This window comes from Mustela nivalis (genome assembly GCF_964662115.1).
Source record: "Mustela nivalis genome assembly, chromosome: 12".
Classification (NCBI taxonomy): Eukaryota; Metazoa; Chordata; class Mammalia; order Carnivora; family Mustelidae; genus Mustela; species Mustela nivalis.
This window is the reverse complement of record NC_139031.1, coordinates 11,604,564-11,623,434: the sequence shown is the minus strand read 5'-3', so window position 1 is coordinate 11,623,434 and position 18,871 is coordinate 11,604,564. Positions and strand designations below refer to the sequence as shown.

The 18,871-nt window shown below is 43.5% G+C and overlaps 1 protein-coding gene across 2 annotated transcripts in view; it reads left to right on the top strand.

The window, feature by feature from the left end:
* The first annotated feature begins 1,565 nt into the window (after window positions 1-1,565).
* Window positions 1,566-18,871, top strand: part of MGAM (maltase-glucoamylase) — an 88,718-nt gene continuing 71,412 nt past the window's right edge. Inside the window, exon 1 of one of the 2 annotated variants that reach the window (XM_082693846.1) lies at window positions 1,566-1,730. The gene's annotated coding sequence lies outside the window, so the exon portion shown is untranslated. Of the gene's footprint in view, window positions 1,731-2,737; window positions 2,805-18,871 lie in introns of those variants that run through there. The other variant, XM_082693847.1, reaches the window with a different exon arrangement.

Sequence of the window (18,871 nt, the reverse complement as noted above, 5' to 3'; positions counted from 1 at the left end):
GGAGGCCAAGGGGGAAGCACATTCACTAGCATCTCATCACAGGTGAAAATTTCTGGAAAACTTAGTATTTCATGTTGAAAAGTATCGTGTAAATTTGCATGCTATTACTTTATGCCGTCACATTTTTCATCATTCAAAATATTGATCCCAATTACTCCTTCTCCAATGATCTTAGACTAAAATGGAATTTCCCAGAAAATGTGTGGTGTTCCTCTCAGCAGGTCACCACATAACCCTGGGCTACATATATCCCGATCTTAAAAGTACACTTCTATGGGAATGCCAAACGATCCAGAGAGACTCTGTGGGGATTTGAAGGTCCCACGATTATTACAAGTGGTTGTAAAAACCAGCAAAACCCAGCAGGAGGATATGTTCGAGGGGAGTGTTTAGAGATTTTTGGTGAAGATACTTACTTTGAACAAAGGGAGAAAACTAAGAGCCGGTGGTAGCAGAGACTGGTTGCCAGGCATGGAAATGCACAGAAACTATCTGGAAGAAAGGATGATGGTGGTGGCGGCGGCGGCGCTGGTTCGTAGTAGAAGAGGTGGTGGTGGTAATAGTAGGGAGAGTATCTTGGTGGAGGTGCCAGAGTATCAGATGACATTCAGTTGCACCTTGGTCTTCACGGAAACAGGAAAAATACTGGCAGCGAGTCTCTGCTGTTCCTTCTTTGGATCTGAGCAGTCTCTCATTTCTGCTACTTCCTACGTGCCTTTTCTCTCCTCATCTCAGTAAACAAGCATGTTCAGCAAAACTTTAATTTTTCTCTCCCAGGAACATGACATGACCACACAGACATAGCGCCCAGTGCAATGTGATTCAGACTCAGTGTCTCAAATCCTAATCTCTGGGAGAGAGAATCAGAGGGAATGAGATGGGCTCAGTCGGCTGGGACCCGTCGGTCAGGGCTTTGCTGGACTCCCTTAGAGGAGTGGGCAGGTGTTCTCCAGGCACGGGCAGGAAAGCTGTGGGGGAGCCCATGGGACTCTCTAGTTCCAGATGTGGGCTGAAAGAGAAGTGGGCTGTAAGGTGAGAGTGGTAGAGGTTGGTAATTGATGGGATCTGAGAGTGTCCACTTTGGGAGATATGGTAGAGAGTGAATTTGGAATTGGCTGACTGAATGAATGACTATTTCGTCTGGAAGAGAAATTCTGTATTTACTGAATTATTTACCGACTTCAGACTCCGTGAACATCCAGAATGCTCTATTGAAATGTCTGTGAGCTCCACTCTGCCACAATTCAAGGGACCTTTTGCAAGTCATCTTTCTTGGTTTGTTTCCTCATTTTTACATGGGGATAAAATACCTGCTTTATGACATGCAATTAAAGAAATAGTACAGGTTAAAGTGCTCTCAGAGCTACAAGGATGGTACAATTGATGCTTTATGACTGACACGTGAACACTAGGTAATGTATTATTCTCGACAACTCTCTCCCTGGACCCACACCTGTGTGTGCACGTGTTTCTGTCTGCAGGGGTAAGAGGTAGGAAGGACGCCCGCCAGGAGCAGACTGCTGACTAATAGATATTTCCCAAGGGAAGGAAATGCTGTAATGCTCAGTACGGGTTGCCCATACTCCCCATCACCTTTCCTCTGAACCCTTCTGGGCAGAGAAATTACTCCTACCCCACACAACTCCTCTTTCTCCTTTCCAGGTAGCCTCGCCAAGAGCTGATACTTGGAACAAAAGAAGGAAAACCAATTCAGCTGCAATAAGAAGGAGGTACAACTTAAAGTTTGTGGGTTGTGGTGAGCACGAGAGGTGACTTGTGATAGGAAGGGTGGAGATGGCATGTAGCCTGTGAGTGTGAGCGCCTCGGAGTGCGTGTGCGCTTGTGTGCGTGCAGGGGTGGGGATCGTCTTGCAGAACAAAACTCTGGGCCAGGACTGGCTTCCCCCCACTGGTCTGGGGAACCAGTTTGGTGTGGCAGACGTGCACTGGTCTCTGTTGTCTGTCAGTGGTCCGTGGAGGAGAGAGCCCACTGCTTCCGTCCCCCACCCCGTGAGGCTCTTCCTGGTGGTTGATGAACTGAAGGAAGAGTTCTATTAGGATCTAGACCAGTGCCACTGCTTTCTGGGTTTTACTTGACTTTATTTTCAGAAAAGACCACTTAGGGAGAGACTGGAAAACTGACCCTGGATGTTAGTCATTTACCATCGTGGCTCAAGCTCAAAATAATATTCTGATGTGCACATCATCATCTTTAATTTATAGAAAAGGCAACTAACTTGAGAAAGTTTAAATGACTTCCCAAGTCTGTAGCAAGTAAACAGAAACTGATATTCAAGGACAGGTTAGTTGGATTCTTTCTGTGACACCAGATGGGGGTCATTAAACCACTGTCTGAAGATTTTGCATGAAAACACATCTCCAAGAGATGACTTTTCTTTTTTTTCTTTAATTTTTTAATTTTTTATTTTTTCAGCGTAACAGTATTCATTGTTTTTGGTCCATGCAATCCGTGCCCTCTCCAATACCCACCACCACCTGGTTCCCCCAACCTCCCACCCTCCGCCCCTTCAAACCCCTCAGATTGTTTTTCAGAGTCCATAGTCTCTCATGGTTCACCTCCCCTTCCAATTACCCTCAACTCCCTTCTCCTCTCCATCTCCCCTTGTCCTCCATGCTGTTTGTTGTGCTCCACAAATAAGTGAAACCATATGATAATTGACTCTCTCTGCTTGACTTATTTCACTCTCCAACATTGTTTTCAACTGTTACAGATTAATAGGCTACAGGGACACTGTCAGCATTATCTTATCCACCCCTAGTCTACTGCCAGTAAAGTGCAAGCAGGTGTGTATTTTCTGTTCTATAGAATTTTCTTCCCATCAGTGGAAATATGACAATGCGTTTGGTGCTAGGAGGCTGGAGACAGCCTCCTCTGAGCCGGTGCTCCGCCAGCTCCTCTCAGCTCAGCGGTTAGAAGGGGCTCCTCACCTGGGTCTGGCTCTGCTGGAGCCTCTGAGGGAACTCAGCCAGCAGGGACTTTGATGAGTGGCTAGCACTGCTCGGAACTCTTTGGGGTATATACATCTAGTGGAACCCTATCTTCTTGAAAGTATTGTTGCTTTAGTAGCTGAGAAAAGGGGAAGCATCCACATGAATCGAGTTAGAGAAATTTCATGGCGAAGTGAGTTTAAACTTGGCTTTGCAATGAGCAAGGTTCATGTAGGAAGACAGAGGACAGAGACATTTCTGGTGGAATCTGCACCAAATATGCAGAAACAGCAGTGGGCTAAGCTTTTTGGTGAATGATGAAAAAAAAATATTGGTATGGTAGGATCAAGAATGGTAAAGTGGCTTTAAGGAGAAAGAAGAGCCTGAGATTTATCCTGAAGAACAGGTTGTGACTATTTTGGGGTCTAGAATGGAAGCCAGAATGAAGCGTTGTTTAGGGCAGGTCAGCAGATGTTCTCATCAGTACTGGCGAGGTGACTCACTGCTCTCTTGATCTTTAGGGCATGACCCTGGAGATCTCAGGGTGGCCTCCAGTGTGCCACTCCAATGGACAGGCCACTTGTAGAGCATCCAGAATTCCTTACTGAGAGGTACTTGCTCTGCATGGAGCTCTGGGGAGACCAAATATCCTGACTAAGGTAGTAAAGGGACAGATAAGCCAGCATTTTGAGTCCTGGGCAGAGAGCTCAGAAATGGATTTCACACTTATGACTGCCCTGGGCAGTTTCTTGTCTGTGATGGTTCCCTGTTGGTAACAGGCTAGAGTGGGACTCCACGAGGGGACTCCAGCGTGCTCTGCCAATAGTGTCCCTGGCTTTCCCACAACCGTCTTCCCCGTCTCTCTCTTTTCACTGCAGTTTCTAAGATGGGTCCCGTTCTCTCTAACCTCGCTTGTGTAGGCTGATCCCTCGGCTCAAAATGTCTTTCCTTCTTCCCTGTTCACTCCCATCTATCCATGCCTTCGGTTTCTTTCTTGTCCCTCCCAGTTGTGGTCTTTGCCTTCGTCAGTGCCGTCTTGTCTTCTGTATGGCAGTCCCTGGACTTCTACCTTCTCTTGGCTGTAAGGTTATGGAAGCACTGCTCACGTTCATGTCCAAGTGCAGGTTTGACCACACTGACCAAGTTTGCATTCTGGTTTCACTCTTCCTAATTACAGAACTTCATTCAGGCAAGTTGCTGTTTGTGTCTAGGCTTTCTAGTCTGTGAAACTGGAGTGACAGCTGCTGCCTCACAGTGCAGCGATGAGAAGGAAGTGGAATCATGCACGTGAGTCATTTAGCCTAATGCACAAGAACCGTGCCGTAAATGTTGCTGCTGTTGCTTTTCCAACAACACTTGCTTATATCACACACATACCTACGTGCTGAACTGACTTGTGTTTAGGAGGGGGTTAGTGTTATGTTTTCAGGGATTGGAAGCAAGGACGGGGGTCATGAAAGTCTAAGTAAGGGTGATGTCTAAGGAATAGGGAGGAGGAGGTGTCGTCATCACGTTACTGGATGAACAGTCTCCATGGCTCCCAAGTAGACACAAAAGGCAGAAAGCCAGTGAACTTGCAGGGGACAATATATATGTATTTTTCTTTGCATAAATCCAGCTGAAATGTGGCCTCTTTTATTTGTTTATTTATTTAACAGACAGATCACAAATAGGCAGAGAGAGAGAGAGAGAGAGGAGGAAGCAGGCTCCCCGCTGAGCAGAGAGCCTGATGCGGGGCTTGATCCCAGCACCCTGGGATCATGACCTGAGCCGAAGGCAGAGGCTTCAACCCATGGAGCCACCCAGCTGCCCCGTGGCCTGTCTTTTAAGTATAAAGTGAGATCACAAACCTCAGGAGTGTTAGAAGTACCTATGAGTTTGGTTCCAAGAGAAGCCACAGTTACATTTGTTTCATATTTTGAAGAGAAACTCAAGATACTATTTCCATTTATTACTACTTTGAGATTGCAGTAGCTGTTAGACCTATTGCTAGATCTGTTAGCTGATACATCACTAAAGAAAAACATGCATTACTATATTGCAATTAAAAATATTCTAGTAAATAATTCATTGGAATTAGTTTCCTCTGTATTCTTTTTAAAATTTTAAAAAATTTTTATTTAAATTCAATTAATTAACATGTAATGTATTATTAGTTTCAGAGTCTTTCGTATCCATAGTATTTTGTCTCATTCATTTAAAAATGTAATTCTAGGAGAGGTCCGTAGGAAGTGCGAGACTGCCAAAGGGTGTCCCCCCTGCCACACACAAAAATGCTTGGGGACAGCTCTCCTAGAGACAAAGAAAGAAGAAAACTGCTCTGAAAACATTTTCAGAATTATTTCCTTCAAACACAAGCCAGCAGATTGTGCTAGTAAATGTCAAACAGGACTCTGGGGTGGTTTATTTTTTGCTCTTAATCATCTACATGTTGAGTCCGTCTGTGTTCCTCTGCTAGGCACCTGAGTGTGATCACTGCTGAAAGTGCATTCAGCACCTGGAGGGGTCAGTGGGGGTCAGGATGATCACCTCTTACTCCAGGTTCTTAGGGATGTTCCCAGAAGACCATGATTACTAATTAACTAGGAGATATGATCTGGAGGATGAAATCAGGGCAGTCATTAGCATTTGAAACCCATTAACCTTAACTCGGCAAAGGCTTGCCAGAGCTGTCACTGCGCTCTGCGGACTGTTTTCCTCGCTTTGCTTCCTAGTCCCTCCAGTGAAAGCAGGAACCGCGGCAGGAAACGGTGAGGTATGTTTGTAAACCATGTGTCCGTTTACGGCTGTGGATGTGTGTGCGCAAGGGTGTGTGGGCGGATGCCGATCTCCGTTAGAACATCCCTGTAATTGGTCAAACACAAAACTAAACAACAGCACACATAATGACACGAAAACACACAGCAAACAAGATTCAACTCGTGTGTGTGTATGTGTGTGTGTGTGTGCGCATGCACTCAAGGATGGGTCTATAAGCCCTGCTGTAGCTAAACCTTTGTGTGTGTGTGTGTGTGTGAGGGAGAGGATGATGAAAGCGTTGATATCAGGGTAGCAATTCTTTGTGATCCAGAGGAGAGGTGGGAGGCGCAAGGCAGAGTAGGGTTAGAGTAGAACCCATGGGGATGTTCCCTCTGAAAGGACAAGGGATTGTGATAGCAGGAGGGTAACTAGAACATCTATCATGATCAGGAAATTGAGAAATCTATTACTAGCTCCAAGAACTGGGTACCTTAGTGATCAAATAAAGAATTATTCTAGGAAAGAGTCTCAGGTGTGTGCACGTGTTGGGTGCTGGGGGCCGTGGGGGCATCGGAGAGCTTTCAGGTGGAGTCTGGGAACAGGGAAAGGTGCAGGACCTGGACCGTGGGTCATGCGTGAAATAGCACAGAAGTGCCCAGGGGAGGGGGGAGGCGGTGGCTTGTGGCTGGTCCCTCTCTGGTAAAACTTAAGGAAAGCTGGGTTCTCGCTAGTTGCTCAAGTCTAGCTAGATACAAATGGGCATTTCCTGGCACTGAGGTGGGAAGAAGTTTCTGTTGGGGAAAGAGGAGGAGGCCAGGATCAATGCCATGGTCTCACTAGAATAGGCTCAAGGGTCCAAATGGTGGCTTTCCTGTTCTAAAGGGACCTCCTGCTCTCCAAGCTGGTTATTGCTCTGCTGTCATGTTGTGGAACGGTGAGTGCCTGTGTGCTGGGCAGGCAGGGAGCGAGAGGGAAGGGGTCTTTGGTCTGTCGTGCTGGGCCGAAGTGGATTGGGGACCAGGTGAAGTGGAAGGACAGTCTATCCTGCCGCTTCCAGTCGGCGACGAGAGAAGAATTAGGCACAAACAAGTCAGCTGCAAGAGATTGGGAACAGGGGACAGCACTCGAAAAGGACGGCTGCCAGGAGCAACTCCACAGTCTCACTTTTATTGGATAGAAAACAATAGCCAACAGAAGGACTGATGAAGGTCAAACGTTAGGCTGGTCCTGAGGGCAAGCAAGGAGGACAAAGTTTATAGTTAAACAAGCACATTCAAAGGACTCATCTAACTAACAACGGGCGCTTTGGGGAAGAGGAACGAGTGATCAGGGATAAGAGAAGCGGGCGGTTTTCCTTCCACCCTGGGCTGACCGGGGGAGCATCCCGGGTGCCCGGCTTCCCTGAAGCAGGCGGGATCCGCCCTGAGCGAGCCGCATCCCCAGCGGCCCAGCTTCACGGTCCTACATTGTCCTTCTCCCCAAAGACCTGTTGCCAGTCTATGTCTTTCTGAAGGCCGTATCTAAACGTGCTTGGTAATAGTAAAATCCTCCAGGGGTTAACAGTTTAAGTAACACATTGTTCCGAGGGACAGCAGCACCATCCTGGACTCCGGTTTTAAGATAGCTCATCAGGGTTTCCCTCACACTTACACACAATGTCTGTGATTTTTTGTTGTGAGCCATTCCCTCACAAATGCGTTTCAATGAGCTGATAAAGTTACTTGACAAACTGCTCCATAAGCATGGAGTACTCATGAGTAGATGAACTCAGAAGAAGAAATTTTCCCATTTCAAGTTTTTGGGAGTTAGCTGCAGAGGGGGATGAGGAAGATAAGCTTTTGCTGAGGCTGATCAACAAAGTGATAAGGTGATGAGGAAGATAGCCCTGGTTTGGGGTCACAGTCGTCCGCAGCTGTCTTCTAGAGATGATCCCTTTGTGGTTCAGGGGGGGAAGCGAGGCCTGGAAGGGTTAGACGGGAGCTGGGAGACCATGAACTACCCCGAGAAGTTTGGCCCAGGATTTCTGAGGAGTAGTCATGACTCGCTGGGCTCCTTTTTGCAAGTTATTCCCCATCTCTGTGAAACTAACTCTTTCTTCTCACTAGTTCTCTTGCCTTGTGTTATCAAAGGATTTTTAGAAGAAAGTCTTAGATCTTCATACACAAGTCAGGCACTGATCATATGATCCTATGCAAATACATTGTATTTAGAAAATATGACAATTGATTATCTAGTTTTTCCAGATTAATTCAGATAGCTATTTCAATAGTTTGGGGTGCTACCTGATTTACCTATCTACTTTGCCTAAACAGTTGTAACAGTACCAGGAAAATGCCCTTTGGTAACTATTCATATAACCATTTTAATGTATATGAATACTGTTGGAGTCAGCACAGTTTATGTACAGAAATGATTTGAACCTTCCAAGCGAGCTTTGCTCTGACCAGTCTAGTTGAAAGTGCTCCCCTTACCCCCACATGCCTCACCCCCCACCCCATTTTATTTTTTTTCCCATAGTACTTGCCACATATATGTACTTTTTAAAAAATTTTGTTTTGTTTTGTTTTATTTTATTTATTTTGTTTATTGTGTCTTTTTTCTAACGACAAGAACCTAAGTCCCACGAGGGTAAGAATTTTTATGTTTCGTTTGTTGTAGAACCAGCTCCTGGAAGAGCGCTTGGCACATTGTGGGAGCTTAATTCATAATTGATGAGTAATAAATGATGAGTAATAAATAAACTGATTACAGTTTATACAGTTTATTCATTACTCTGCCCAAAGACAGAGCCCTGATAACTGGATGATGAATAAACACGGAAAGTCTGCTTGGCAGCTCACTCCCCTTGGTCTCAGAGAATTTAACACAATCCTGTGGCCCATAAACTGAAAATGAGCTGACGTCTACGGATGCCTATCGAAGTACTTTTGAATCCCCCAGGGGCCGTGGGGACTAAACTGTTGCTGAATATTTGTTTCGCCTTCTTTCCAGAAGCCTTCAAGCCCTATGGTTTTCTCTGGAAGGACACAGGCATCTCCCATACATCCTACCTCGTCTTCATTTAGCAGTTTTAATTATTCATAAGTAGAGAAGTTTCTACATCACAGTGTGGAAACTGAGTTTGGATTCCCAGTGCCCAGTTGGAAACTTGGCTCTGAGCTCTGGACCGTGGGCACCCCAGCTTCAGTTGGGCCCACTTAACTGTTTGTGGAAGGGAGGTAGTAACAGTCCCTCCTCACAGGGTGGTTGTGAGGACTCCTGGAAATAAAGCAGCTAAGTGCTTAGCTGTGTACATGCACGTTCTGAGTACTTGGTTAATGACCTAGATACTGTCTGATAAAACCACAGTCTCACGAAAAGCCTAAGCTGCTGTGCAAAATGGGACATAATAACTTAAAGAATAGAGAGTCATGGTTGAAAGTTTTGGCTACGGAGTCCAGAGGCCAGTGAAGAAATTGTGGCTTTTCTTCTTATCAGCTATGTGACACTAGGCAAGTTTTTTTGACCTTGCTGAAATTTTAATTTCCTCATCTGAAAGTGAGGTTGTAGCAGTAAGTCACGTTGGGTTGTCATGAGGACTGTATGCAACAAATTATGTAACCTCTTAGCATATTCACTCACTCATCATTAAGCATTTTTAGTATTATTATCAGATGGCACAATTTTTATCATATGAAATAGAATATTCAAAGTAGCAGTTTGTTAAAATTGTTTTTTAAGATTTTATTTATTTATTTGACAGAGAGCCATCACAAGTAGGCAGAGAGGCAGGCACAGAAAGAGAGAAGGGGGTGGGGAAGCAGGCTCCCTGCTGAGCAGAGAGCCCCACAAGGGACTTGATCCCAGGACCCTGAGATCACGACCTGAGCTGAAGGCAGAGGCTTAACCCACTGAGCCACCCAGGCGCCCAAAAATGTTCTTTCTTTTAAAAGCAATTGAAATTGTTTGTATTTGCTTTTTGCCATCTTTCCTGATTTCGTCTTCCTAAGTTGCATTCTGAAATGAGACTGTAGGTTTCACCATCAAGATCCCTGTGATGAGAGGTTTTGTTTTTGTTTTTGTTTTTTTTAAAGATTTTATTTATTTATTCGACAGAGAGAAATCACAAGTAGGCAGAGAGGCAGGCAGAGAGAAAGAGAGGAGGAAGCAGGCTCCCTGCTGAGCAGAGAGCCCGATGCGGGACTCGATCCCAGGACCCCGAGATCATGACCTGAGCCGAAGGCAGCGGCTTAACCACTGAGCCACCCAGGCGCTCCATGTTTTTGTTTTTTCTTAAGGGTTATGGAAATGTTTCTCTTCTATAGCTAGGAAATAATTGTTATTTTTCCAGAGAGCAGGTAACTATATCTGAATAAATGAAACAAAAGACTTTGATAAGAGGCAAAAGATTTTTTAAAATGCAAATGACATTCAGAAGTCTAATTTACCCACATGTATTAATTATCTCTTAATGCATAACAGATTACCCTGACTATTCACAGCTTGAAACAATAGCTATTTTTTAGGTCACAGTTTTTGTACATTAGAAATGCTGGAGCAGCTAAGCTAGGTGATACTGCATCAGGGTCTCTCCTGACCTCACAACCAAGATGTTGCCAGGGGCTGGAGTCATGTGAAGACTCGACTGGTGCTGGAGGACCCACTTCTGAGGTGGTGCCCTCACCTGGCTGTTGGCTAAAGGCCTAGTTACTCGCAGGTTGTTGGTCCTTTCCATAGGCCTGCTGGAGTATTGCTATGACATGGCAGCTGGTTTCTCCAAGAAGGGAACCAAGAAAAAGAGCAAGGAAGTGATCCAAGAGCAAAGAAAGGAAGAAGTTGTCCTGCCTTTTATGACCTCATTTTGGGGGTCATGCTCCAGCATATTCTATTGTTGGAAGGGAGTCCCCGAGTCCAGCCTACTCTCAAGAAGGGAGGGTTGGGTCACTTGTCCACCTCTGGTTGGGGGAGTATCAAAAGATTTGTGGACTTTTTTTGTAAACCACCACATCATAATTTTGAGTAATAATGAATTTTATTTTATTGCACATTTTACTCAGTCCTCTCTCTGGATATTTACACTATTCTCAGTGTTTTGCTGTTGTGTACATTTCACGTCATGCCACAATGAAAAGCCTTTATCTGTACATCCACGTGCAAACATATTTGTGGGCTAAATCTCTATAAATGGAATTCCAGATTGAGAGCATACAAAGTTTTAATGGTTTTGGCCAACTCTTCATTAAGCATATGGTGTTTACATTTGACTGTGGGAACAAAGTGTGGGTACCTTTTATTTCATAGTCGCTCACACAGTGTGTTTTTATAAACATTGGAGAAATTTAAAACAAACAATCTCTTATCTCATAATTACTAGCAACAGTGAAAGAGAAGGAAACATGACGACTTAGACATGACCACTCTGGTAACTCCTGTCCTTGCCAGTGAGCATGAGATCACTCTTTACCTCATTAGCTAACTTCATTCTATCAGGCATGGGGGGTTCTTAATCTTTATGGAATTTTAGATATAAGATTAATATTATGGGATACTTTATCAAGCCTTTGGGAGTGAAGTATTAGGGACAGGACAGATTGGAGTTCGGTAAGGTATTTTAGAAAAACGAAGGGGGTTCCCCTTTCTCCACATCCTCTCCAATATTTATTTCCTGCCCTGTTAATTTTGGCTATTCTAACTGGTGTGGGGTTTTGGAGGGGAGGAGGATTGGTGAGCCTGGTGGTGGGTATTAAGGAGGGTGTTGGGATGCCTGGGTGGCTCAGTTGGCTGGGCCACTGCCTTCAGCTCAGGTCATGATCCCGGTGTCTTGGGATCTTGAGCTCCTTGCTCAACGGGAGCCTGCTTCTCTATCTGCCTCTGCCTGCCACTCTGTCTGCCTGTGCTCACTCTGACAGATAAATAAATAAAATCTTAAAAAAAAAAAAGGAGGGTGGATATTGCATAGAGCACTGGGTATGGTGCATAAATAATGAATCTTGGAATACTGAAAAAATAAAATAAAATTAAGAAAAAAAGAAAGAACATATTTAAAAAAAAAAACCCAACAAGAGGATCCTTGTAGGGAGAGGTAGAGCCACATTTCCTTTCACAAAGTAAGAGAGCCTTATGTCAGGGCACCTGGGTGACTCAGTTAGTTGAGTGTCTGAGTATTTTTGTTTTCTTTTAAGATTTTATTGATTTGACAGAGAGGTAGAGAGAGTCAGAGAGCACAGGCAGAGGGAGAGGGATAAGCAGGCTCTGCACTGAGCAGGAAGCCTGACATGGGCTCCATCCCAGGCCCTTGGGATCATGACCTGAGTCAAAGGCAGATGCTTAAGCATCTGAACCACCGAGGCTCCCTGAGCATCTGATGCTTGATTTTGGTTTAGGTCATAATCTCAGGGTCATGGGATGGAGCCCTGTGTCTGGGGTTCCTCACTCAACGTGGGGTCTGCCTGAGATTTTCTGCCCTCCCTCTCTCTCTGTTTCTCTCTCTTAATACATATATCTTAAAAAAAAAAAAAAGAAGGGTATTATGTTGACAAAGAGCAATTTCTCATTAGTGTGTAGGAAGCAGATCCTCTTGTCATTTCATCTTTGGGTGAAGGACTGAGGAGAATATGGAGCTTGCATGAGGACACAATGATTGGGTGGAGAGCAAGGCTCCAAGGCTGTATCAAACAGTAAGTTCAAGATTCCCAAGCTGGGAGCTTTAAATTAGGGCCTGAGGGAAGATGGGTGGGGATGTGCCTTTTGAGAAAAGCTGGTGTGATTTACAAGGCAGCCTGGGAGAGGAGCAGTGGATGCTGGGGCAAAAAGTGGGTCTTGAATGGGCAAGCTCCAGCTCTGGCTCCCACTGTTTCTTCCTGCCTTTCTGCACCTGCGTCTCAGGTAATTTGCGACTCACCCAACATATGGCTGTAAAGCACTCAACAGACTGCAGGGTAGATCAGAAAATGTTCACAGGGGTAACACTCAGCAGATTGGAGGGTAGATCAGAAAAGGTTCAAAGGGGCAGCAGTCAGGAATGTGCATCTACCACCTCATGAAACACTGAACGGTGCCCCAGTCTCTGAAAGTGGGTTGGACATGGTTCTTAGGGACATGCTGCTTCTTACTCAGTACCCACGGCTATCTTTTTTTTTTTTTTTTTAAAGATTTTATTTATTTATTTGACAGAGAGAGATTACAAGTAGACAGAGAGGCAGGCAGAGAGAGAGAGAGGCAAGCAGGCTCCCTGCTGAGCAGAGAGCCCGATGCGGGGCTTGATCCCAGGACCCTGAGATCATGACCTGAGCCAAAGGCAGCGGCTTAACCCACTGAGCCACCCAGGCGCCCCACGGCTATCTTTTTTAAGGCAAATGAAAACATGGCATGTAATGCTTTGTAATTTAAAGTATTTTTATTTGAGGGGCGCCTGGGTGGCTCAGTGGGTTGAGCGTCTGAGTCTGATGTCAGCTCAGATCATGATCTTGGGGTCCTGAGACTGAGCCCCGTGTTGGTCTCTGCACTCAGCTGGAAGGCGGCTTCTCTCCCTTTTCCTCTCCCTCAGCCCCTTTAGCCACTTGCTTCTGTGTGTGTGTGCTCTGTCTCTCAAGTAAATAAATAAATCTTTAAAAAATTGTGTTTTTATTTGATTTTCACAATACGAAGGTGATGATGGGTAATATAATAGATATTGTTAGTTTTATTTTTACAGATAAGAAAACTAAGACTCATGAGTATTAGGAAAATTCTTTTGGCTACTACAGCAAGAAATGATAGGATAAGGAGTCAAGTGCAGGTCTTTTTTTAAAAAAATTTCCCCCCCCTATTTAGCAAAGCTCTCTGTTCTGAGAAGGAGAACTTGTTGGGGGGGTAAGATGAAGCAGGAAATTACTAATGAAAATTTTAGCACAGTGATCATCCAGGGAGTAAAATACTATCAATCAATAAGTATTGATTATGCAGATTCTACAAGTACATACTTCGGAAGGAAATAAAAAGGAAGAAGCAGGCCTAATTTTTATACATTGGGAGCTCACAATTTGAGAGAGAAAAGGGGTTTTGCAAACTTATGGAAGTAGATACACTTTTTGGGAGAAAGCCTTAGGAAAAAACTTAACTTGACCACAAATGAGCTGGGAGTACAGAAGGTGTGTTGACGTGCTGGAGGTGCTGGGAGTGGTGTTTGATGGACTAATTGATAATTTCACAAGGGGCCACCATCCCCTACTGCTCCTTCCAAAAATGTTATTTGGTTTTTAGTTGTTACTGTCTCCTACTTAATGTTTGTCCCATTTTTCACTGTCCTCAATTTATACCTGCCACTCCACTCCCATCCTATAGGATAATGTCATGGAGTATTATTAAATCCACTGATGAGTTCAAAATCCCCCAGACGGTTTTCAAATAGGAGTAGAGGGAATTGAATATTGAAGTCATCTGGGGAACTTTTGAAACCTACCCAAAAAGGTTCAAGATGGTAGCTGGATCACAGGACTTTACCTGTTTTCTTTTCCAAACTTCCATTAACGTTCTTATAAAGATGTACCAAATGAAATGCGTCTGTGACAAAATGGAAAAAAGAAAAACAGACATGACCATAGTGCTGGGTATAGCAGAGCAGAGAATATCTCTCAGGAGTCTGTTGTGGAGTTGGGGGCAGTTCTGTTCAGAGAGACCACTGAGCCTTGAGCTAGGAGTATGGGAGGGCAGAGTAGCAGGAGTTGAATTATTACCTACACAGGATATGAACCAGTGTTCAGCTATAGTTGGGCTTAATAAAGGGGCGGTGAAGAGCACTGTTTTCCAGAAAGTGGATTTACTAGTATATGTTTTTTAAATAAAGATGTGATTTCCAACTATTTCTTTTATGTTTATAACTCATATTAAGGCTGTTATTCATATGAGATATAGTTACAAAGGTCATATGGAGAGGGAAGTGGCTATATATTCTGGAAAAAAAAATCAAAACCCTCCCTAGAGATATTGATTACCTCTCCTTCATACTTCAAAAATGGTTGATGAAAAGAAATCATGACTTGGATCCTTTTGTAAAACAACTGCATTCTAATTTATATTATTTTTTATATCATTTTTTTTTCTTTTTCTCACTTGGATTTCTGTAGTTATGGGTGAGATTGCTGGGATGAAGGCATACCGTTTCCTGTTTCATCCCTCTCATACCCCTTCGGAAAGAGGACCAGGTTCTCTGAAGTGCATCTGTGACACAGAGCATATCATGGTGGTGTTTCCACTCAGTCTTGCTTCCAAATCAGCAAATACACACTTATAACCATTGCCAGGGGAATCCATTGAAGCATTGTAGAGTTTTTCCCCACATTTTCCTCATGATAGAGAACAAAGAAAATGGTGGTAGTGTCATTAGGCTAAATGAAAGGGATCTAGATTTGCAGAAGCAGCAACTCTCAACAGAAGAATGGCCCAGCCCTGAACTTTCTGCCCCTGCCCCACCCACCTACACACAGAACAAGGAAGTCAGTATCTCAAGCTGTATCTCAGGTTGAGAGGGATCACTCAGAGAGGGTTGAAATACTCTCACGCACTGGCATCTAGCTGCTTAAAACTTAGGAGGGGAAGACACATTTTCCTCAGAGTTAAATATAGATATAGATAGAGAGTTTGGGAGCAAGAGGGGGAGAGAGGGTTAATTTTAAGTCCTGGAGTAGATATTGTTGAACTGAAGAAGCAGGATTCTGATAAGGGGAGCAGGTGGTGTTGGGGAAGGGTGTGGGCTTTGCTGTGGTTGTGTAGAGAAGCCTGTCTTTGGAGCATAGACTGGGAGTGAATTTCAGCTCCACTATTTGTCATTGCTGATAAGTTTTATATCTTTCTGACCTCTGTTTTCTGCTTGTAAAATAGAGGTGAATGATACCTGCATTTCAGGATTATAAAGATGATTATAAAGATGACAGCCTGGAAAATACCTGACATCGAGAAACCCCAAAATATTACCTATACTTACTACTCAGAGTCAGACTGTAGATGATACCATTTAGTCTTGTAAATGATGGAAGCCATTACAAGCTTGTGAGGCCTCAAAACCAATGGCCCCACTCATGGCGGCAGTTCTGCTGCTCTGCTCTCCCCACTCATGGCGGCAGTTCTGCTCTGCTCTCCGCCCATCTTTTACTTGACACTTCTCACTATGTCTGATTCCAGATTCGGCTGCAACTTAAGGGGATACGAGAAGCTAGTTAGATCGATGAAAACTCATTTTAGAAATCATTCTGTCACACCACCCAACTTGACAATGGATTTGTTTACTTCTTCTGTGTAAGATCTTTCCAGAGACAATTCTCTCTCCCACGCTGGTTGATGTATTGATTGTGACTTGTCAGCTTCACTCCTTGTTGGGTGACACGTTTCAGCATCACAATACCGCGCTGTGTAGTTCTATACTTTCGAAGAAGTGCTGTTATCTGTGTAGGTGGACACTCTCACAGAAAATGGTGGACATTCTCACACAAAACATGAAAGACAGAGTGTGCCTTTACCTAAGAGGCAGTGAGGTCATAAAGAAAACCCCGAAGGTGGAAGTAAAATCCCTCATTGTGCCTGATCCTTAAACATGGTCTGTGTATGTCTGGACAGATGAAGGGAACCCGCTCAGAGGCCCAAGTGACACTGCCAGTCACTGTGGTCCCTGCTTTAACAGATGTGAGTTCTTCCTTTCTTAAGTCCTATTTCTGTGTTGGTCATCATATTCACCCTTAGGAATGTGGTATCCTTTTTTTTTTTAATTTGAATATTTGGCATGTTGCTGTGATTCATATCTAGACAGTGGAGCACTTCAGCTGCTCTCTGGGCACAGTTCTCCCTGTAATTTCCCCCAGTGTGAGCAGGTTCAATGAGTGAGGGTGACTGCCTAATCCTTCCTTATTAATGACAAGGTATTTCAAGACCTGCTTTATGTCTGACCTCTGAATATGAAGAATAATGTTTTTAGGGTTTGAATTCTATGAATCTTTAAGACACAAATTTTGACTTAAAACCATCAAAAGCGGTCAAGGCGAGAGAGAAAAACAAAAGTGAGCAAATATAAAAACCTCCAGAGAACAAAAGCCTGAAAAAACCAGTTTCCTCAGAGCCCACCCCCTTGAGGGGGGCAGGAGGATTTAGCTGAGAGAACTTCAGGGACTGAAAACCCACGTGGCAGGCCCCTCCCCCAGAAAACCAACCGGGAAAGGAAAAAAAAAAAAAAGACGACAAGAGAACAACCACCACTACTTCATAGGACAATTTTTATCATTAATTCTATCCCACTATTCTGGCTCATTTTTTTTATACAGTTAATTTTTTATTATTATATAGATAATTTTTTAACCTCTTTACCATCACAGTGAGATGTCCAGTACATCAAATTCCATAATAACCTTCTAACCTGAACTTTTTGATACATACACCTGTGTTTTCCTTTTGCATTTCTATTTTTTAAATTTCTTCTTTTTAATTTTAGTTTAGTTTAGTTTATTCCTTTTTTAAATTTTTATTTTCGAATATTCATATAGAGTTAAACTTCAAGGTAATCCCCTTTCCCCAATCAATGCCACCCCTATAGATAAACCCAATTCCTAATCCCCCCTTATCTTAGGAAAGTTGAATCCTTTAACAAAGATATCAAGATACATCCAGGAAGAATCAAAACAACCTTCCTCACCCACACTGAGAATTTACAACCACTCTCCCATCTTTTTCTTCCACCAGTATCTCTGTGTTTTGTGTGTGTCTGATAGTATATAAATCTTACACTCAGGGTTCTTTTTGACGAGGTTCTTCCTTTATTTGCATATATATATATATGCAAATATATATATATATATATTTTCTCTTGTCATATACTTTTATCAGTCTTTTTGTTTGTCTGTGTCTGTTTGTATACTTCATAAATCTTACCTTGGGGCCCATTTGGGCTAAACCTTCTCTTTTATCTCACCTTTCTTTCCTGTCTCTCTCCCTCTCTCTCTTTTTTCTTTTCCTTTTCTTTTTCCACTCATTTGGGTGGGGAACCCTGATTGCTCAGAAGCATTCCAGGGTGCACCTTGACTGCACCAAAGTCGATACACCTAGCTACACCCGTTCAGCCATCTCTCACCAAAATGACTAGGAGGAGGAATGTCCAACAGAAGAAAAATACAGAGGATAGACCTTCTGCAACAGAGCTAATGGCTATCAACATAGACAATATGTCGGAAAGAGAATTCAGGCTAACAATTATCCAAGCAATAGCTAGGTTGGAGAAAGCCATGGGTGACCAAACGGAATTGATTAGGGCCGAACTGAAAACAACCAGAGATCCTGTTTTCAATATTAGGGAAGAGCTGAAAGCTACCAGGGATGAGCTTCACAATGCTCTCAATGAGTTCCAATCTAATCTAAATTCTCTCAATGCTAGAGTAACTGAGACAGAAGATAGAATTAGTGATCTGGAGGACAAACAGAGAGAAAGGATCAGGAAGAAGCCTGGAACAAACAGCTTAGAAGCCACGAAAACAGAATCAGGGAAATAAATGATGCCATGAAACGTTCCAACGTCAGAATTATTGGAATCCCTGAAGGGGAGGAGAAAGAAAGAAGTCTAGAAGATATAGTGGAACAAGTTCTTCATGAAAATTTTCCAAATCTCGTGAATGGAACCAGCATTTATGTACTAGAGGCTGAAAGGTTTCCCCCCAAGATTACAGATTCTTGAAAGTCCTCGAGATACCTAATAGTAAGAATGAAGAATTATAATTGTAGGCAGAACCTCTTGAAAGCAGCTAGGACAAAGAAGATCCTTATGTACAGAGGAAAGCCCTTCAGAATAATGTCAGACCTGTCCACAGAGATCTGGCAAGCCAGAAAGGGCTGGCAAGATATATTCAGGACGCTGAATGAGAAGAACATGCAGCCAAGAATACTTTATCCAGCAAGACTGACATTCAAAATGGATGGAGGAATAAAGAGTTTCCAGGACCGGCAAGGCTTAAAAGACTATGCAACCACCAAGCCTATACTGCAGGAAATATTAAGGGGGCTTCTTTAAAGGAGGAAAAAGCCCAAGAATAGCATTGAACAGAAATATAGAGACAATCTACAGAAAGAAAGACTTCAAAGGTAACATAATGTCAATAAAAACATATCTATCAATAATCACCCTCAATGTGAATGGCCTAAATGCGTCCATAAAATGGCACAGGGTTGCAGACTGGATAAAACGACAGGACCCA